This window comes from Lethenteron reissneri, chromosome 15 (genome assembly GCF_015708825.2).
Source record: "Lethenteron reissneri isolate LAM-NWPU_2019-01 chromosome 15, ASM1570882v1, whole genome shotgun sequence".
NCBI lineage: Eukaryota > Metazoa > Chordata > Hyperoartia > Petromyzontiformes > Petromyzontidae > Lethenteron > Lethenteron reissneri.
This window is the reverse complement of record NC_083793.1, coordinates 12215361-12237724: the sequence shown is the minus strand read 5'-3', so window position 1 is coordinate 12237724 and position 22364 is coordinate 12215361. Positions and strand designations below refer to the sequence as shown.

General features: G+C 53.7%; 1 protein-coding gene across 2 annotated transcripts in view; it reads left to right on the top strand.

Moving 5' to 3' along the window:
• Nucleotides 1-22364, top strand: part of LOC133342730 (receptor-type tyrosine-protein phosphatase gamma-like) — a 166945-nt gene that overhangs the window by 105849 nt on the left and 38732 nt on the right. The gene's annotated exons all lie outside the window — the stretch shown is intronic.

The following is a 22364-nucleotide window of genomic DNA, read 5'->3' as shown; positions in this document are numbered from 1 at the left end:
CCGCCACACACACACACAGGGGGTATGTGACCCGGGGGTCACTGGCCACACCCAACGCAGCCCGGTCGTGTGGCCCGCACCCTTCCTTGCACAAGCAAGGGTGCCGCTCGCCAGCTAAGAGGCGGTGCGACGCGGTCAATGCTAAATTTTACCGAGCGGCTGAGTAACGGCGCGGTCCGCTTTTGTGCGTCGTGTTCGTCAATAACGCCGTTCTCGGTGAGAAGGAGAAAAGGGACAAGAAAAAAAACAAAAAGAGCAATGGCCCTTCGTGAGCGCGAGGGCCATTGCTTGAAATGCCATCCATTGTGCGTTTTGTCTATTTCCCTTTTAGGGCCACGGGGCGCTATCGCCCGAGTGTGTTTTTGTTGTCCGCATGCCACTGCCCACGCAATGACAAAAAAAAAAATCGTCCGCTTTGTTTATCGCGCATTCTGCTTCAGCTATTGTCTGGGGTTGAACCCACGACCACTTGCACACCAGGTGAGAGAGTTGACATCTTCTCGCGACCGTGGTAGCGCGGCTAACCGCCCGCTGCACTACCGCTTCCCATCGCAAACACACACCGACGTACGAAGCTGATGCAGACTCACCGTGGAAGCTGAGGGTGTCAGCCACTCGGCAGCAGTTCCCGGTGGCTGCTGGGTAGATTACAGACAGGATCCGCGAAGTCCTCCCAGCTCTCCATCGTGGGTGAGAGGCGTTCCCTTGCTCTGTGGCTCCACCTAACCCACGCCGACCACCGTTCTGCTCCCGGCTCGCGACCGAGCCCCGCTGACCGTGCAGTGACGGCCGCCATGCGTCGGCAACGATCGGCCCGGATGGAGAAAAAAAAACACGGACTCGAGTATTTCAGGATCTTTTGGTCCAAAATGTTTCCAGGGGTCTCTTCTCCACATCCAAACGTCGTGGGGGTGCCCAGATAGCCCGCGATAGCAGCTGCTCACACCCCCATCATCACGCTCCGAGTCTCTCGAACCCCCCCTCACCCACCTAAAGAAGTAAAACACACTGCAAGGTCAGGTTTTGGATTTTACAAAGGTGGTGGGGTAGGCTTAGCGAGAAAAGGGCGCGCCATTGTGTGCCGTGAAATCCGATGTGGCAAGTTTATTATCGGCTTAGGGGCGGCCTTGCTGCGGAGTGAAGGGCGGGCCACGGTGGGGGCCGTGGGGGAGGCCCCCTCCCCCGGCGACGCCACGTGCCAAGCGCTCGCCGCCACTAGAAGAGTTCCTGCCGTCCGCGCCCGGAGCGGAGAGAGGATTCACGTGCGCGGCGAATGTGTGCCCCTGGGGTGCCTCTGTGTGTGGGTTCGCCTCTGTGTGTGGGTGCGCCTCTGTGTGTGTCCCCACGTCAGTGTGTGTGTGTGCGTGCGATGGGGAGAGGTAGTGCAGCTGTTTGCGGAGGGACGCCACGGTGGCTAGGTGATGTTATCTCCCTCGCCTGCTATCCAGGAGATCGTGGGTTCGATCCCAGCCCTGAAGCCTGTATAATTGGATACTCTTAGATTAACATAATGTTCGTACATTATGTACGTACATGATGTGCATACATTATGTATCTTGATTACCTGTGAATAACCCAACCAATAATAGATATCCATTGTAATTTTTATGACTTTATTAACCCCTCCTCTGGTCTTCACACCTCATTGGGTCACAGTGACGGCATCAGATTTACCCCCTCTATTTAACATCAAAACAGGAGGATTTCTCCATGTCTGGCTGTCCGCCTGGTGATGCTGGTTGTTTTAATTACCGGCGAAACGTCACGGTACTCTAATTGTAAATGTCGTTTGTTTGCTCTCCAACACACAAGCGGTGTGCTGAATAGTAACTAATCGGCAGGTTCTGTTCACGTGACAACCCTTACTAATTGGCTGTGTCAGGTGGTGGCGGGTATAACGACACATTTTTATTTACATGTTCTAATCCAAAAAACCTGCATGTTCTCTCTGTCGTCACGTGGATTTTTTTCCGGTCCTCCGGTTTTTCCTTCTACATTTAGAATCAACATACGTTTAGAGTATTTGGCTGCTATAAATTCCCACGTGATAAGCCACTTTGTTGGCGCTATCATTTGTTGCCAGGTTGCTTATGAAAAAAAGCTGTATAGCTCAGTGGGCCTGGTAAAATAAATGTAGTTTTAGTTTTTCGATTTTCACGCTACGCTACAAACCCAGCGACCCAAGTTCGATTCCCGCTCACGGTCAACACCGGTGACGACTATCTGAACCGGTTCTGGGCTTCCCCTTAGTCGATTTAGCCTCAAATGAGTAGCTGGTGCGATGTGTAAACATCGCCGCTGGGGAGACAAAGGTGGCCGGCCATGGTATTGGCCACCCACCCCCTCATTTGCCGTGCTGGCCCTTCAAATGTGCTACTCGCTAACAGCACTTGCTCCCACAGTTCGTTAAGGACTATACGGGGGCGTGTTTGTCTTTGTGTTTGCAATCCTAAATCCGCGTGGTGCTGCCACAAGATGCGAAGTCAAAGCGTCTAAAGTGATTTCCTGCTCAAATGAGCGTTAAGTCGCTTAGTTCACAGTTGATTGCGCTAATCACTCTGCCACCGCTCCACCCCTGCACTCCTGCGTTTCGATATATGGGCTTGTGGCCTTGGGAAGCTGCTCTTGGAGCAGAGCGTTCCTTTCTTCTCCACGCGAGATTTCAATCGAAAAGATATGATGGGAGGGAATTCCAAAGTGTAGCGGTGAGAGAGAAGAGACAGCGGAGAGAGAAAGAGAAGTGACTTGCAGTGCGGTGATTGAGTTCATAAATGAGTATGTGAGTGGGTGGGTGAGTGAATGGGTGGGTGGGTGGATGAGTGAATAGATGAGCAAATGGGTGGGTGAGTGAATGGGTGGGTGGATGAGCGTGTTGTTGTGACCTGCAGTGTGTGATGGTGGCGGTGGTGGTTGAAAGATGGTGTCGATTATGAGACGGAACAGTCGGTGTCTGGTACACCTGGCGAGGAAACAACCAGTGAAAGTTCACGGTAGTAGCGATAGAAGAGTGATAAGGAGGCGAGTGACCGCGAGTGACTCAGCAACAAGGCAAACGCTCGGTGTCCCAGGGGGGCGGTCCAGCGCTGGGAAGGAACTGCAAATTCCCGTTCGCTAATTTATGGTGATATTTAATGATTTAGTCTGATGAAAGCGGCCTTTGTCCTGCGGGCGCCTTCCTCGCTCGCCGCTGCGTGGTCACATGACTCCCACATAGTGGCATTTCACCCCCTCCCGGCCGGCCGGCATGGAGCGGCAGTGTTTAATTCTTCACGGCGTGCTGTCCTAATTAAATTACGTTTTCATTTTTTGCAACCTCGGTTGCGGTCGAGAGTCGCGGGACACTTTTTGCCTGGGCTCCCCACGGTTGTTTTTTGCCTCTCAGTGTCACTTCGCCGCTCGGTCTGCTGCGAAGCGCTTCTGGGTGAGAGGCCGTCCTCCTGACCTCTGATCCCACCTTGAACCTCACCCCCTCTGCTCACACCTTGAACCTCGCCCGGGCTCATTCAGTCCAGCGACGACGTATCCAGTTATTTGAGCAATCGGTTGCTCTACCGATTGTTCGAGCGATCGTCAGTTCGATTGCTCGACAAATCAGGGAAACGAAGAAAAGTCTTGCCTCTGCTGGACGGAACGTGCTGGGCAGGAGTCGGTGGAGGTTTCCCACCTTCAATAGGCAGGCTATCAGGGGCGTCCACCATTTTCACATTGTAACCTTCACTCGAACAATGGACTGAATCGTCCCGGGTGAACGCTTGGTACGACCAAGCCACAACGGGGCACTTTGTGGGCAGTGACTCACAAACCGCCGCCATTAAATAACGACGCTCCATTGGCGCTCCGCTCTTCAGCGCCGCTGCGGTGTCTGCGGGAGCCATGTCGCCAGGGCCGCCACTGCCACCAACGACACCGCCACCGCCACCACTGCCACCACCACCATGGCCGTCACCACCTCCGCCACCACCACCACCGCCACAACAACCACAGCCACCACCACAGCCGCCACCACCTCTGCCACCACCACCGCCGCCACCACAACCACCACCACCGCCACCACCCTCACCACCGCCACCACCGCCGCCTCCTCCACACCATCATAATTCATATTTCACCAGATCATTTTCGTTGAGATTTCCCATCGCAACTCCGGCTGTCCCCCCACCGCTCGCCACGGTAACGCGCGGCGATGGCATCTCTCTCTCTCTCTCACGTGTTGGCCCTTCGCGTGCGCGTCCCTTGGCCCGTCGAATCATTGGGCGTTATTGAACAAAAACGGCTGAATTAACGCCGTCGCTCGCGCTCAACTTTTTTTTTATGCAATTTCCTTTATTTATTTTATAGCTGCCGGCAAAATAAAGCACGAGCGCTCACTCGGGGCCCCGCTGCGCCGTCTAACGGTCTCACTAACGCTGTTTTATTTTCGAATGCGCTCGCCGCGCTAGGTTGTTGTTTGTTGGTTTTTTTGGCACGAATACCTTGACGTTTGCGTTTGCGCATGGGGAATTGTTCCCACAGCTGGGCCCTTCTTGGCGACGTTAGATTAATGCAAATTTTAATAAATTGCGTTAACGCAGCCTCGCTCCCGTGACCGCACACGGCGTGCTACGCCGGGGCGACGCGCGCGCAGCCCGACAGAAATCTGTGGCAGCACTCGCTCCGAGAATCCTCGGAAGCTCCTACCAGCTACTCGCAAATGCACAAACCTGCCGTTCGGTGACCGCGCATCATCACCGCCACCACCGTCATCATCACTCAATGTTTCTTTTTACCGCGCCTCCCAAAAGCAATACGCCCTGCGGCGGGGCGACCCCCTGGTGGGCTCTGTCCCTGTGTGGCACAGAAATGCACGCAGCGCCGGCCGGCAAGCAAGCCTGCCGGTAAGGGGCGATGCTGCTATGTGGCGTGGCAGAAATTGACCGCGAGGCCGGGGCACACGTGGTCTGCCCTCTTTTTATTTGCGAACGCCGTCATGGCAACTTATTTAACGTCCTCCGTGAAGCGGACGGCGCGTAATTATTTTTGACGGAGCCCACACACCGCAGAGTTTATTTGCCTTGCCTACCGAGAAGTCAAGAGACCAGGGTGTGGAGCCTCATTTTGCGAGAGTGACCCTTAAGTTGCCCCCTTCGAAACGTGTCTTTTTCCGCTCAATGGGCCTGGGGCCCTACACCGGCCGAAAGAAACAAACCAAGTGTTAACCAGGGCGGCCCACCGCATCGAACCGCGAAGCTCTGCAACGAACGGTGAACGCCACCCCACGCGGGTGCAGGCGCACGCTGCTGCCCCTTCCCCGAAATAGCTCCGTTTATTCTTCTCATCTCAGCCGCTCGGTATCCATCAAGTGCAGCCTCGTGGACCCTGCCGCGGGGATGGATGCGCGGGGGCCGCAATGATGATCGATGCTCGTTTGCGGCGATCGCAGCCCGGGTGGAGGGTCTGGCCGGGGCGAGCAGCTGGGAGCTTTTGTTTGTGTTTTTCCCAGGCGAACGCAGAAAAAAACTACAACAACACGCAATACACGCGCACACGTAGAACTGCGTTATTTTATTATGGTCCCCTCGAGCAACGTTGGGTATAATTCATCGTGGTAATGTCCTGTAGAAGATGCCTGTTTTTGTTTTTTGGAAATCTGATTCCGACTGCGCCAACGGCGTCACGGCGCGACACTCGGTGTCCATCCACCCCCACTTTGAGAGAAACGACCCGCAGAAGCAGATGTCACAGGGCTACCTCTGAGATCCCTTCGAGTGACATTGTTATATTCGCGCACGGGACCACGCTGCCCTTCCGCACGCACCCTGCGGCGGGGAGAGATGTCACGTTTGCAAGTCGAGCCAATGTCATTTTTCATTACCTTTGCCAGATTAAGATCGATGAAGATCAGATGACAGCCCTGAGTGTCGCTACCCTCTCGTGTACACAGCATCCAAATACACGAAATACATGTAGCTTCTAAATGTGGAGGGAAAACCGGAGAACCCCCCACTGAGCTGTATAGTTATTTTCAGGAGCGACCTGGGCAAATGATAGCTCAATGCAGTGGCTCATCATCACGTGTAAATGTATAGCAGCCAAACACTCTAAACACGTGATGTTGATTCTAAATGCTGAGGGAGAAAAATTCCACACGACCACGGGGGGAGAGACATGCACACTCCAAATACACAAATGTTAGGATCGGGATCGAACGCAGGACCTCCTGCATACCAGGCGAGGTAGTTAACATCTCGCCACCCCGCAGGAATGATGGGGGCTGAGCCAACACCCAACCAAGACTTAAACACCCTCAAGTCTTGGTTGGGTGTTGGGATGCTTGCCCCGTGGTCGGAGACGGAGGGCAGGCAAAATGTGACGGTACGGCCCGGCTAGCCCTGGCACCCAGAACGCGTCCCAAACAAAGCACCCCTCCTAGTTACAATACACGGCCTTCATATGGACCCAGGGAATCCTCGCTGAACCTCAAGTGCCCCTTCCCTCTTTGCAAGAGGGGCCCACATGCTGCTGGCGGCCAATTCGGTTGATGAGAGGCGGGCCTCCATGTGGGGAAGAAACCGCAGAGGCCCGCGGAGGACTCCCCCGCGCATCGCGAGCGGGAGCGACGCTCGTTTCACGGAGGTGGATTCAAGAATCCCCCGCTGCCGTGATGCCACCTAGTGGGCCACGCCGCCTCCCATCCGAAAGGTCGCAGCCCTGGCTGGCCTGTGAGATCGACGAGGTCGGACGCGGTCGGGAGGGGCGATTTTGTCGCCGTAGCGACGCTGCCGCCCCGGTTCTCACCGCCAAAGTGCTCACCGGTTGCGTGATCGTAGCTCTACGCTCATCACCACCATATCGTCCGTCGTTGCAGGAAGCGCTTCAGCACAAAGCCACGCTTTACCCCACCACCAAAAGACAAAGATCCCCTGTGTAGCCTCAACAGACTGCTGGGGCAAGTGCTATTAGCGAGTAGCACCTTTAAAGGCCAGCCCGGCACACGAAGGGTGAGTCGACAGCACCACGCCTGAACGCCTTTGTCTCCCCAGCGGCGATGTTTACACACCGCACCTGGTAGTTATTTGAGGCTGAGTCGACCTAGGGGAAGAGGCCCGGGACCGGTTCATATAGTCGTCACTCGTGTTGGCCGTGAGCGAGAATCGAACTCGGGTCGCCGCGTTCGTAGCGCTAACCCCTACTACACTACCGCTCCCCACGCTCTCCCACCACCACTGCCACACGCGACCTACCGACCACAGCCTCTGGTGCACCCATTCACAGTACACCACTGAACCGGGTGGGCAGAGTTTGACGAGGGGCGGGTTCACGGAAGTTGCACCGTGCCGCGCCGGGGAATCGGATCGAACCGCAAGTCCTGCCCGCCAGCTACGGCACCGCCACGGGTGGCCTTCGCGAACCCGACGCACGCCCCCCAACAGCAGCCCCCCAACAGCAGCCCCCCAACAGCAGCCCCCCAACAGCAGCCCCCCTCCCTCATTTGCATCCCACCCGTCGTCCCGGCGGCAGCGGCGGCGTTGCCGGTGAGGATCGGAGTGTTAATGAGACCCGGTGGGGGGTGTGGGTGCGGTGGTGTGGGGGTGCTTTCATACCTCCTCGAGTCGACCGCACAGACACACGGGATTACACAGCTGCCCCCCCCCACCCCCCTTTGTAAAGATGCTGTACGCAGCTTAATATCGCGCCAGGGTAAGGAAGGAGGGGGGGGGCTCTCGTCGCTGATTGATGGCCGCGTTTGTAAATTCTCTTCTCCTCTTGCGCACGATCGCTGCAGGAGCAGCAGCAGCAGCAGGAAGACGTTCCGGCGGTAAACGCCACTGCGTGGAGGTCCGCTACCGGCCACGTCGAGAGGGCTTCAGCAGAGAGTTCGTTCGTGTGGTGTTGCTATTCCTCCTCGTCGTCTGTTCAAGGAGCGTAGACCGCAGCGGTTTGCTGTACGGTCCATAAGTTTGGGTTGCACGTCCACCATCGCAGTGCAGGAATGTATTTTGCCTTGCCGTTAACGTATCTCTGTGTATCTTATTGGGTCACTATCTATCTCTGTGGGTCCCAAAGGTATCCGTTTATGGTGTGGGTTGTATGGCCTCAATCGCACTGCTTCTGTGACTTGTCTTTAATGTATATCTATGTCTCTGTATGGGTCACTCTAGCAGAGTCTATCTGTCTCTGTGGGTCTCAATATATTCTCTGTTTACTTGTGTTTAATGTACATCTATGTCTCTGTATGGGTCGCTAGCTGAGTCCGTGCCTCTTTGGGTCTCTCTGTATTCTCTATGGTGTCTCTGTGGTGTCTCTATGGTGTCTCTGTGGTGTCTCTGTGGTGTCTCTGTGGTGTCTCTGTGGTGTCTCTATGGTGTCTCTATGGTGTCTCTGTGGTGTCTCTGTGGGCTTAACGGCATGGTCCATGGCGTGGGTTGCATGGCCACAATTGCGCTGCTGCTGCTGCTGTGGCCGGTGCCGTCAGGCGGCCCCGTCTACAGAGCAGTGGACGTGGCGCAGCAGCAGCGGCAGCGGCGGCAGCGGCGGCAGCGGCAGCAGCCCGAGTGAGTGAGAGAGTCGGCTCGGGACGCGCACGCAGAGCCTCCGTGCATGCGCGTGTGTGTGTGTGCACGCGTGCATGTGTGCACGCGTGTGTGTGTGCGTGCGTGCGTATGTGTGTGTGTCACGGCGACGGTGCCATTAGCCACGGTTTGTTACGGTTATTTAGCGGTAATTAATTTCGAGGAAAAAAATATGATTTATATAATTTTTTCGGGTTTAACAGAAAATGTTCGGCACTTGTTTGTGAAGGTTGCGTGTAATTTCCTCCAAGGTCGAACAAGGTAATGAATTCTATAAATTAACATGGGAGCGTGGGAGGGGTGAAGAGAGGAGGGAGGGGGGAAGTTGTAATGGGGGAGATGATGATGATGGTGATGATAAAATGAACCCCGTGATGACTCACGGTTCTGTACGCGCGCGTTCATGCAGGAACGGGGGGGGGGGGGGAATGTGCTTCACAGTTTGAGAGCGCGGAGCGCAAAGCGCCGGGCTCACAGAGCATGACGTTAGTGACTCGTGATGGTAATGATGGTGGTGGTGGTGGTGACTCGTGATGATGGTGTTGGTGGTAATGTGCATGGTGGTGGTGTTGACTCGCGATGGTGATGATGGTGGTGACGGTAATTATGATGGTGGTAACTCGTGATGGTGATGAGTCGTGATGGTAATATAATGTGCGTGGTGGTGATGAGTCGTGATGGTGATGGTTTTAGTGATGGCGGTGATGGATGGCGGTGAATGGGGAGGGGACTATCCAGCCTCCGCATCGCTGGACGTGTGAGCGGCCTTTGCCAGAGACTTGTGACACTTCATCGAGTCTGTCCATGTGCGTGTGTGTCCGTGTATCCCTGTGCCTTGTGGGGAGCGGTAGTGTAGCGGTTCGTAAGCTGCGCTACGAACGCGAGTCGCCGCCCCACATGAGTGAACCGGTCCTGGGCCTCCCAGGACCAAACACTGGGGAGACAAAGGCGGCAGGGCGTGGTGCTGCCCACCCACCTCCTCGTGTATCGTGTTGGCCTTCATAGGTGCTCGCGAACAGCACTTGCCCCAACAGGCTGTCAAAGGCTATATGGGGGATCTTTGACTTTGCATTGTGGGGGGCGGTGATGCAGTGGTTAGAGCTGAGAGCTTCCAACCCAGAATCAGTGGCATTTCTGAACCAGTCCTGGGGCCTCCGCTACATCGGAAATGAGCACTCGCTGCAGTGTGTGCATATCAACCAGCGGGGAGACAAAGGTGGCCGGGGAACAGTTCTTTTTTCCGGCCACAGAACCCCGTCATCTGTGGAGCCTCTCGGATCTTCATGGACGCTACTCGCCAGGCAGCACTTGCCCCGGACAGCGTGTGTAGGCTATACGGGGGATCTTTGCGAGGCACCGCCAGTCATCTGTGGCCAATCGCTCATGAATCCATTTCGCCCAGTAGCCTCTTGAAGCCCAGTTGGGGTTTTCAAAGCCGGGGTTTTTTTCCCCCTTCTGCCTGAGATACAGAAAGTAAATCCTGGTGATTATGAATCTTCCGCCATTCATACAAAGCGTGTCTCCAGCTTTGCATATGTTAGTGGGAGGGAGGGAGGGGAGGAGGGAGGGAGGGAGGGGAGGGGAGGAGGGAGATAAATTGTAAAAATGCGTGAAAGGAGAAGGGAGAGAGGAGAACGAGAAGAAGAAAGCGACTTTAATGTCTCGCCTGTGGAGGCTGAGTAGGGCTCCCTGACCTGCTCGCGGGGTACAGATGGCCTACGACTAATCCGATTGGACGACGCGGACTTAACCCCCCACCCCTGTCCCCGTGATGTGCGAGAAAAGAGTACGCGTGTGTGTGAGAGAGTACGCGTGTGTGTGAGAGAGTACGCGTGTGTGTGAGAGAGTACGCGTGTGTGTGAGAGAGTACGCGTGTGTGTGAGAGAGTACGCGTGTGTGTGAGAGAGTACGCGTGTGTGTGAGAGAGTACGCGTGTGTGTGAGAGAGTACGCGTGTGTGTGAGAGAGTACGCGTGTGTGTGAGAGAGTACGCGTGTGTGTGAGAGAGTACGCGTGTGTGTGAGAGAGTACGCGTGTGTGTGAGAGAGTACGCGTGTGTGTGAGAGAGTACGCGTGTGTGTGAGAGAGTACGCGTGTGTGTGAGAGAGTACGCGTGTGTGTGAGAGAGTACGCGTGTGTGTGAGAGAGTACGCGTGTGTGTGAGAGAGTACGCGTGTGTGTGAGAGAGTACGCGTGTGTGTGAGAGAGTACGCGTGTGTGTGAGAGAGTACGCGTGTGTGTGAGAGAGTACGCGTGTGTGTGAGAGAGTACGCGTGTGTGTGAGAGAGTACGCGTGTGTGTGAGAGCGGTAGTGTAGCGGTTAGCGCGCTGCGATACGAACCCGGCGACACGAGTTCGATTCCCGCTCGCAGCTAACACCAGTCATGATTATCTGAACCGGACCTGGGCTTCCCCTCGGTCGACTCAGCCTTAAACGAGCACTGGGGAGACAAAGGCGGCCGTGCATGGTGTTGGCCACCCACCCCCTGTGTGCCATGCCGGCGTTCATAAGTGCTCGTTAATAGCACTTGCTCCCAAAGTCTGTTAAGGCTACACGGGGGAGCTTTGTATTTGTGTGTATTGCTACCTACAAACATTCACCTGGGACTATTAATTTGTGGCCTCTCTCCGTGCTGGCGAAAGAAGGGCCCTAGCCTGAAACGTCACCTGTCACATAAACTTTACTTTTGAGGCCAAACTGTTCTTATTGACAAGCGTGTACAGTGTGTTGTTGTTTGTTGTTGTTGGCTGTACTTGTGCACCACTGCCCGCATCGCCAGACAAATACCTTGGGCAATCGATCGAAACAGATATTTGTAATTGGCTACTTCTATTTACGTGTCGATTTCACGGGCCCTTTTGAAAATTACTCGCGCCCCTCCCCCCCAAATCCCCCCCCAAACCATCCCCCCCCCCCCCCCTCGTGAAGGCGGGAAACCCTGGAGGCCACGGCCAGCACAGGTAAGGGCTGATGATGCCCATGTCACCAAAACCCCGCGGCTCCATTAATTTAATTGGTAATCGGTAAAGTGATGGCACAGAGTCACGGTGAACCTTCTCGAGTGAGCATTGAGCCCCCCCCCCCCTCGTCTACAGCCCGGAGCCTGCGGTGGGAATTCCACATTCGTGTAGCCGGGGCGCGAGGGGGTTGAGTCTATCCATCGAACAAGCGGTGATGCTGATTATATCTTTGACCCCCCCACCCCCGGCATCGATGATTGGGCAGCATTAACACCCCCCCCCCCCAAAAACATAATTTAAACTTGGTTATTTAAATCACTGGATATCGCGTGCCTTGCCGTGCCTTGCCGTGCCTTGCCGTGCCTCGCCGTGCCTCGCCGTGCCTTGCCGTGCCTCGCCGTGCCTTGCCGTGCCTTGCCGTGCCTTGCCGTGCCTTGCCGTGCCGTCTCGGGGGGCAGGGGGTTAATCCCGGCCACGCTTTCTCTCCGGGGCTTCAGAAGCCGCTCTCCTTTTATTTATTTATTTCTCTAAGAGTTTTAAAGCATTGCTGCCAAAGTCTTCAAGGACATCATTGAATATGTATGTATTCTATCTTATATTCGAGTACCCTTTATAATGTAATATCCCCCTCCCTTTCTCTATTATATTTTTATTTTGCGTTCCATTATAGTTGTGAGTTTTATGCTTGACTGCTGTTTACATAAATTTATACATATATATTGTTACATATTATATTAAAAACCACAACGCTGTTCTGCCATGGCCCTCCGCTCGTGTTGCTTTTTATAAGCAATTGGGACCGTGAGCGATTCTGTGATGTCGGCGGTCGTAGACACCCGACGGTTGTTGACGCCCGGCATCCACGCGGCCACAGTCGTGGCCACGACCGTGGCGGTCTACGGTCCAGCGGGCCGAGGAGCGTGCTCCGCCACTCCCGCCGCTGCCTCTCGCCCCGAATGTCAACGACGCCACGGGTCGTGTGAGAACGATTATCCAGCTGCCCGGCGGGGTTTGCACTTGAATTTTGGTTTTGTTTCTCGTTTTTGGTTGGCAATTGTTTAGGATGTTTTGACTTCTACACCCCAACTGACTTCCCACTCACTAACTCACCTAACTCTCTCACACACACCACTCACTAACTCACCCACCTAACTCACACACACCACTCAATAACTCACCCACCTAACTCTCACACACCTCACTCACTAACTCACCCACCTAACTCACACCTCACTCACTAACTCACCCACCTAACTCACACACCACTCACTAACTCATCCACCTAACTCACACACCACTCACTAACTCATCCACCTAATTCACACACCACTAACCAACTCACCCACCTAACTCTCACCTCACTCACTAACTCACCCACCTAACTCACTAACTCACCCACCTAACTCACACCTTACTCACTAACTAACCCACCTAACTCACACCACTCACTAACTCACCCACCTAACTCACACCACTCACTAACTCCCCCACCTAACTCACACCTCACTCACTAACTCACCCACCTTACTCACACACCACTCACTAACTCATCCACTTAACTCACACACCACTCACTCAGTCACCCACCTAATTCACACACCACTCACTAACTCACCCACCTAACTCACACACCACTCACTAACTCACCCACCTAACTCACACCACTCACTAACTCACCCACCTAACTCACACACCACTCACTAACTCACCCACCTAACTCACACACCACTCACTAACTCACCCACCTAACTCACACACCACTCACTCAGTCACCCACCTAACACACACCACTCACTCAGTCACCCACCTAACTCACACACCACTCACTAACTCACCCACCTAACTCACACCTCACTCACTAACTCACCCACCTAACTCACACACCACTCACTAACTCATCCACCTAACTCACACACCACTCACTAACTCATCCACCTAACTCACACACCACTCAACAACTCACCCATCTAACTCTCATCTCACTCACTAACTCACCCACCTAACTCACATTACTCACCAACTCACCCACCTAACTCTCACCTCACTCACTAACTCACCCACCTAACTCACACCTCACTCACTAACTTACCCACCTAACTCACACCACTCACTAACTCACCCACCTAACTCACACCTCACTCACTAACTCCCCCACCTAACTCACACCTCACTCACTAACTCACCCACCTAACTCACACACCACTCACTAACTCATCCACTTAACTCACACACCACTCACTCAGTCACCCACCTAATTCACACACCACTCACTAACTCACCACCTAACTAACACACCACTCACCAACTCACCCACCTAACTCTCACCTCACTAACTCACCCACCTAACTCACACACCACTCACTCACCCACCTAACTCACACACCACTCACTCACCCACCTAACTCACACACCACTCACTAACTCACCCACCTAACTCACACACCACTCACTAACTCACCCACCTAACTCACACACCACTCACTAACTCACCGACCTAACTCACACACCACTCACTAACTCACACACCTAACTCACACACCACTCACTAACTCACACACCACTCACTAACTCACCCACCTAACCCTCACACCACTCACTAACTCACGCACCTAACTCACACACCACTCACTCACTCACTCACCCACCTAACTCTCACACCACTCACCAACTCACCCACCTAACTCTAACCTCACTCACTAACTCTCCCACCTAACTCGCACACCACTCACTCACCCACCTAACTCACACACCACTCACTAACTCTCCCACCTAACTCACACACCACTCACTAACTCACCCACCTAACTCACACCACTCACCAACTCACCCACCTAACTCTCACCTCACTCACTAACTCACCCACCTAACTCACACCTCACTCACTAACTCACCCACCTAACTCACACACCACTCACTAACTCCCCCACCTAACTCACACACCACTCACTCACCCACCTAACTCACACACCACTCACTCACCCACCTAACTCACACACCACTCACTAACTCACCCACCTAACTCACACCACTCACCAACTCACCCACCTAACTCTCACCTCACTCACTAACTCACCCACCTAACTCACACACAACTCACTCACCCACCTAACTCACACACCACTCACTCACTCACTCACCCACCTAACTCACACACCACTCACTCACTCACCCACCTAACTCACACACCACTCACTAACTCACACACCTAACTCACACACCACTCACTCACTCACTCACCCACCTAACTCACACACCACTCACTCACTCACCCACCTAACTCACACACCACTCACTCACCCACCTAACTCACACACCACTCACTCACTCACCCACCTAACTCACACACCACTCACCAACTTAACCACATAACTGACACACCGCTTATGTAACTCACACACACGCATACACCACCTCCACACTCCAAGTTACTCGTGGATAAATCCATCCATTAGAGGCACTCACTTATGCGTCATCTGCTGCCGACATTAGTACGCGTGCACACACACACAACGCATTCAGAAGGAATCCACTTGTCTCTGCACTCGTCTCTGCACTCACACACACACCGACCACTTATTTACATACACACAAACACATACAAGACAAAGACAAAGATTACCAGTATAGTCGAACAGACTGTTGGTGCAAGTGTGGTAGTGTAGCGGTTAGCGCAGCACGCTGACCGCAGGTGGCTAGCACTATGCCAGTGGCGATGTTTACACACCGCACCAGGTACTCATTTGAGGCTGCGTCGACCTAGGGGAGGCCCAGAACCGGTTCAGATAATCGTCACTGGTGTTGGCCGTAAGCAGGAATCAAACTGGCGTCGTCGGGTTCGTAGTGCAGCGCGCTAAGCGCTATACTACCACTTCTCACACACATGGTCACACAACAACAATAACAGTGCCGGTCGACTCAGCCTTAAATGAGCACTGGGGAGACAAAGGCGGCCGTGCATGGTGTTGGCCACCCACCCCCTGTGTGCCGTGCCAGGCTATGTGCACGTTGAGGCCACGTGAAGTGTCGAACGCCCGCTGGCAGGAGGTCACAGGGCAGACCCACGTGCCACGGGTCGACTGACTGAGATGACTGGCTGATACACCACCTGTGTCCCCTACTGTGCCAACTTACTGTGCTTTAGCCACCCGGCGCTTCGTTCGTTGTTATGAGCGTCGCTCCTCCCCCCTCCGTTGTTGTTGGAGGGCGACTGCCTCCAACTGCCCAGTAGCATCCTTCATGAGCCTCCTCCACAGAGGCCGATCTTGACACCGCTGGTACTAGTCATCGGCAAGTCCAATCGGCTCCACATCCTCCTGTACCACATCACTCCATCTCTTCTCTAGCCCGTGCCACGCCCGTTTAGCCCCCTCTATCCGGCCGAACAAAAGCTGTTTAGGTATGCGGTGACTGGGCATGCGGGCTACATGACCCAGCCAACGCAGCCTTGCCTGCCGGAGGAGCTCACCGATGGGACTTTGCCCAGAGTCTTTCAAGGATTCGTGAGCTCCTCACACAATTCAGCCTGGTTAAACCCAGGATGGATCGTAGGCAGGCCAGCCTAAATGTTTCTAACTGGCGAAGATGTTCCATGAGGGGAGTCCACATTTCGCAAGCGTAGAGAAGGGAGGGAATAATTGTGGCCGACAAGACCTGAAGCTTTGTGCAGAACGACAGACCAGGTAGCTTCCATACAGCTTTACGCAACTGATTGAAAGATAATGACGCTCAACTGATTCGGAATGAGACCTCCGCTGTCAAACCGGAGCCGGTCATGAGCACACTGCTCAGGTATGGAAAACTCTCCACTCTCTCCACAACTGCCCTATCATCCATTGGGAGTTGTGGGGGTGGAGTGTCCAATGGTACAAAATACCCAGGCAGGTGCTTAGTTTTGGTGGGGCTGATGGTAAGGCCCCACCTCTTAGTGGCACGCTCCAGGTTCAGCAACAGCGCCTCCAACTCCTCTTCTGAGTGAGCGGCAATTACCAGATCATTGGCATATATAACGTGTTTGACCAATAGGGAGCCATCCCTCGATCAGCCTCCCATTGTATCTGTACCAGATGGAAATTCCTCCAGTACAGCCATCAAAGGCTTCACGAACTACGTGGTCAAAAAATATGTTAAATAATGTGGGAGCCAGAGGACATCCCTGTTGCACCCCAAGGTGAACAGGGAATGGCTCCGACTCCCGGCCACGTAGTTTTACCCGGGCCCGCTCACCATCATGAAGGTCCTTATTGATCGTGAGCAGGGGGTCAGGGACTCCGAAAGTACGAAGAATAACCCAGAGCCCAGGCCTACTGATGGTATCATAGGCCTTGACCAGGTCGATAAAGCAGTGATGTAGGTCTTGTTGGAAATCCCTACACCTCTGCTGTAGCAGACGGACAGAAAATATGGCATCTGTGCAGGACCGCCCTTTCCTGAAACCGCACTGGGGCTCCGCAAGCCTCTCCTCAGCGTGCCTGGCAAGGCGATGTTGAATAATCTTTGCCAAGACCTTTCCCGGCACACTGAGGAATGAGATACCCCTGTAGTTATTACAGTCTACCAGGGAATCCTTCCAATCCTGCAGAACCCGTCCAGTGGTCCAGACTATTGTTATGATGTCATGTAGGGCAGTCTGTGCACAAACACCACCCTCCCACAGCATTTCGCTTGGGAGATCATCTCTGCCCGGTGCCTTTTCTGGTCTCAGACTCTGGATCGCGCTTAGTACTTCCTTAACAGATGGCACCTCAGCCAGCCACTCACAAGGGGTGACGTTTTAATATTTGAGACATCACAGCCCCAGCAGGGTCATCCCCGCTTTGTCCCACGATGTTTTCCATGCCCAGAGATTTCCCCTCCCCCAGGACTTCACAGAAATGGTCAGCAAATCTGCAAACCTGTTCCCCTAATGATGGTAATAGGTGTGGCACTGCAGGTTACTTTTTTGATGGAGTTAAATAGTAATTTGTGATCGCGGGCCATTGAGGCAGACTCCATCTCCTCAGCAACCCGCGACCACCACCCATCCTTGCAGTGCCTCATGGCTCTCTGAACCTCCGAGCGAAGGCTGCGGTAAGCCTCATTCTCTGACGTGAGATGCTGTAGACGATGAGAGTGGGGTGCACGGTCTTGACCGTGTACCCAAAGCAGCCATTGCAGCTGCATGAGTCACAGTCCTAAACGTCGCCCATTTCCCCTCGACATCTGGAGGAGTGGGGGACGATGCCAACCCCAGCCGCAAGTGATTAAATTCTCGCTTGCAACTTTCATCAGCTAGCTGACACCAGGCCACCTTGGGCGTGAATGGGGTCCTGGGTGTACAAACACCACCGGAGTGGAAGAATGGCAGGCGCATCTTACCGATGACAAGTCGATGGTCAGTGGGCAGATCAGCTCCACGGTAAGTTCTGGTGTCAAGTACATGGGCCCGCATTCGCTGTTCCATCACTACGTAGTCCAGTAGATGTTCTTGCTTGGACCCGGCATGCATCCATGATGTTGTGTGGATGTGCCGATGCCGGAACCACGTGTTAGTAATTACAAGCCCATGGGCTGCACAAAAATCTAGCAGCCTCCTACCGTTGTTATTGAGCTGATCTGGCCCATGCCTTCCAATCACTCCAGACCAGGTGCCAGCATCATGACCAACTCGGGCATTGAATTCACCCAACACGATGACTCTATCCCGAGGGGCCACTTTAGCTAGCAGCTGTGACAGGAGGTCATAGAAGCCATCTGACTCATTGGCCTTGCCTGCATCCCTCCACGGATGTTCGTTTTCGGTGGGGGCATAAGTATCCACGACCACCACTCCTCACCTCCAGTTGATGGGAAGGCGAGCCCAAAGTAATCTGGGGGTTACCGCTTCCCACACCTCACTCCCACGCCCCCTTGATTTTTTTGTTCAGAAGAAGAGCGACTCCCTGTTGTTTGGCAGTCTCCTGCCCCGAGTCGAGGACTGTCCACCCCTCATGGTGGCAGGAGCCAGAGCCGGTCCACCAGACCTCCTGAATACCACAGAGAACCAGGCGGTACCAGTCCAGCTCCCGACAGAGGAGTAGCAGCCTCTCCTCCGCAGTGAGCGTTCGAACATTCCACGTGGCCATCCGAAGTGGCTTTTTGTTTTTTCTGGAGGAGGCCCGATGGTAAAGATTCAATCTCCTGGCTCCGCCAAATGGGATTTGGCCAGTAGATGTCATAGACGTCTGTCCCCCTGGGGCCTCCGGCACAAGCTTATTAAGTAGATATTTTCAAGGTGGTTTTGTGGTAATTAATTGAAGATGGAGGGGTTACCAGCCCCTCGCACCCATCCAGAGCCCCCATTTGGCCGCTGTGGTGGTTACAAACGCCATGAGGGGAATGGTCAATCTAAATTGGCCCTCCCCCCACGGCACTGCCCACCACAACATTACCATCCGGCACCACGAGGAGGTAGGGGGTTGTTTTTGCCGGACACATGTACACACACACACATGTGCACACACACATACGTTCACGTGCGCACACAAACTCGCCTGATCTCATGCCACTCTTTCTTAGACCATCTCACTTGCATTAAAATCCACTTCCATCAATTAGTCCGGCTCGTTAGTCTGCACGCTGGAATAATAATTACTCATCATTTTCATAGACCCGGTCAGGCCAAATTAAGGGCACCGTACAATAATGCAATTTAGTTAATGTTAAATTTTATTTAATGAGAATTACATTTTTTTGTCAACTCTGATATGCGGTCATGCGTGCGTGGCCCCAAGTGTGGATGAGTGAGCAGCAACTGTCCTGTGCCTATGTGTACGTGTCATTGTGTATTTGTGCATGTCTGTGTTTGATTGATGACTTGTGCGTTATGTGTACATGTGCGTGATCTTTGCCTTTGCTTATGTGGTGCATATGTGTGTGTATCGGGAGCGGTAGTGTAGCGGGTAGCGCGCTGCGATACGAACCCGGCGACACAAGTTCGATTCCCGCTCGCAGCAAACACCAGTCATGATTATCTGAACCGGACCTGGGCTTCCCCTCGGTCGACTTAGCCTTAAATGAGCACTTGGTGCGGTGTGTAAACATCGCCACTGGGAAGACAAAGGCGGCGGTGCATGGGGTTGGCCACCCACCCCCTCGTTTGCCGTGCCGGCCTTCGTAGGTGCTCGCTAACAGCACTTGTCCCAACAGTCTGTTCAGGATATATGGGAGGATCTTTGTCTTTTGAATGTGTGTGTGTCTATGGAGCCCACGAAAGAAAAATCTGCGCCAGTTTGAAATATTCAGTCTGGCCTGCCTACTATCCATCCTCGGTTTAATCAGGCTGGATTTGTGTGAGCTCACAGATTCTTAAAAGATCTGGACACAGTCCCCATCATTTGTAAGTTCCTCGGACAGGCAAGGCTGTGTTGGCTCGGTCATATAGCCAGCATACCCAGCCACCTCATGCCCAAGCAGCTTCCATTTGGCCAGATATTAGCTAAACGGATCGCAGCACAGGCAGGCTAGCAAAGAGATTGGCTGATGTGGTACAGGATGATGTGTTGTTGAGTGGCGGATGACTTGTTCCAATGGTGTGATGGTTGACTTCTGTGGAGGAAGCTCGTGAAGGATGCTGCTGGGCAGTTGGAGGCAATCACCCTCCAACAACAACGAGCAAAGCACCGGGAGGCTAAAACACTGCAATTTGTCTCAGTGAGGAGCACATGTGGTCCTTTTGCCAGTCATCTCAGTCAACTCATGGCACCTGGGACTGTCCTGTGACTTTGTACCAGCGAGCCTTTAACACTTCACGTGGCTTCAAAGTGCACCTAGCCTGGCACAAGCATCGTGGTGACATCACCGCCACTTAGTGGTGAACGCCGGTTGTCGTTGCCTATAGGGAGCGGTGGCGCAGTGGTTAGCGCACGGGGCTATCGACGCATGACCCGAGTTAGATTTTCACAAAGAGCCAACATCGGTGACGAATATCTGGAACGGTCTTTGGCTTCTGCTAGGTTGACTCAGCCTCAAATGAGTACCTGCTGCGGTGTGTAAGCATCAGCACCGGGGAGACACGGATGTCCAGGTGTGGTTTTGGCCACATCACCCCCCTCAAAGGCGCGCCGTGCCGATCTTCGTAGGTGCTCGCTTAACAGCACTTGCCCTAACAGCCTATTTGGGGGACCTTTGTCTCACGTCCACGCCCTTTACACGGCTGGGCCGTGTCCGCGTGCGACGCACGTTTCCAGCTGATTCTGTGTGACCAGGGTGAGAACTCACGAGGTCAAGATAGGAGTCTCATTCGCAATAGTGACCTGGGCCGTCACTCTGCCAGTTAGAGTGGCGATGATCGCTACTGCTTCTGCTGTATAATCTCGATTGGGAAAATGTGGACCCTGGCACACGACGGTCCAACTTTTGCGAACTACTTCGCAGCATCTTTAACGTCCGTCGTGAGCGGAGCATCATTTGTACTCCGGCTAATAACCAGGGCGGCCTGCTCGATTAAAACCAGGAACTTCGGCAACTTCGAAGTCGTGTCGGCGTTGGCAAACGGCTCGCGCACTACCCCTCTACGTCAGTCGGGAGGCTTCCCCCGCGCGGTGTCCAGACTTTCGTTTCCTTTCATCTTTCGTGGTCTGACACAGAAGAATGGGACGGAGCGGAGGGGGGGAGAAGGATTCTGAATTAATAAGGGCGAGCTGACAAGCACGACAAACTGTGAGATCGTTTGAAGATCCCAACGCCGCCCGCCCCCCTTGGGGCACTTTGCAGCTCCTGTGCAAAAAGAAAGGTGACAAAGCGAAGATGCATTTACATACAGTCATTGAGAATCTTTATTGAGGACGTAGGAATCTGATGAGCTATGAAGCTCTTTTTTCACCGACGCCCAACAGGGAGCGAGGTCAGCACGCCCTCTGGGGCTCATCGCTCTTCAACCTCCGCCCCCTCTGTTCGATTCGACATCGCAGTTGTCATGACTGCAGGCACCAGCGTCAACGTCGGTTTTCGTGGCTCGCATCTTCATTGCGCCGCGTGGATTAGAGCGCGCGTGCGTAGGTGTGTGTTAAGGACGCTGCTGGGCAGTGGGAGGCAGTCGCCCTCCAACAGCAATGGAGGGCAGAGGAGTGACGCTTACAACAACGAGCGGAGCGCCGGGCGGCTAAAATACAGCAATTATGATGCCAGTAGTAATTACTGGCAAACGTCATACTCTAATTGTAAATGTTGTGGGTTTACTCTCCAACACAGCGGTGTGCTAAACTAATAACGAATTGGCATGTTCTGTTTACGTGACAAACCTTACTAATTGTCTGTGCCGAGTGTTGGCGGATTTAACGACACATTTATATTTACGCGATCTAACTCAAAAACCTCTATTATGGATAATATTGGTCGTGAAAGCCTACGTGTTAAACCAAAATGCAGCAAGTTGGCACAGTACGGGTACAGCTGCTACATCTGCCAGTCATCTCAGTCAGCCAACCCATGGCACCTGGGTCTGTCCCGTGACCTGTTAGCGAGCCTTCAACACTTCACGTGTCCTCAAAGTGCACCCGGCCTGGAACATAAGCCGTGGTGACACCACCGTCACTTAGTGGTGAATGGCTGGTATTGGTATTGGTACGTACCTAGGTGTGTGTACGTACCTCTGTGTGCATACACATACGTACGTACGTAGGTGTGTATGTACCTTGATGTGTGTATGTACCTCGGTGTGTGTACGTACGTCTATATGCAATGGAGGTTACTTGGCCTCAAATGAACATCATCACTGGAAATGCACAGGCGGCCGGGCATGCGTGGTGCTGGCCACTCGCCCCTTTGTGCGCCTTGCCGGCCTTCGTATTAAACTATTAAAATGAAAAACGATTTAACTTTTATTTTTATTTTACTAGGT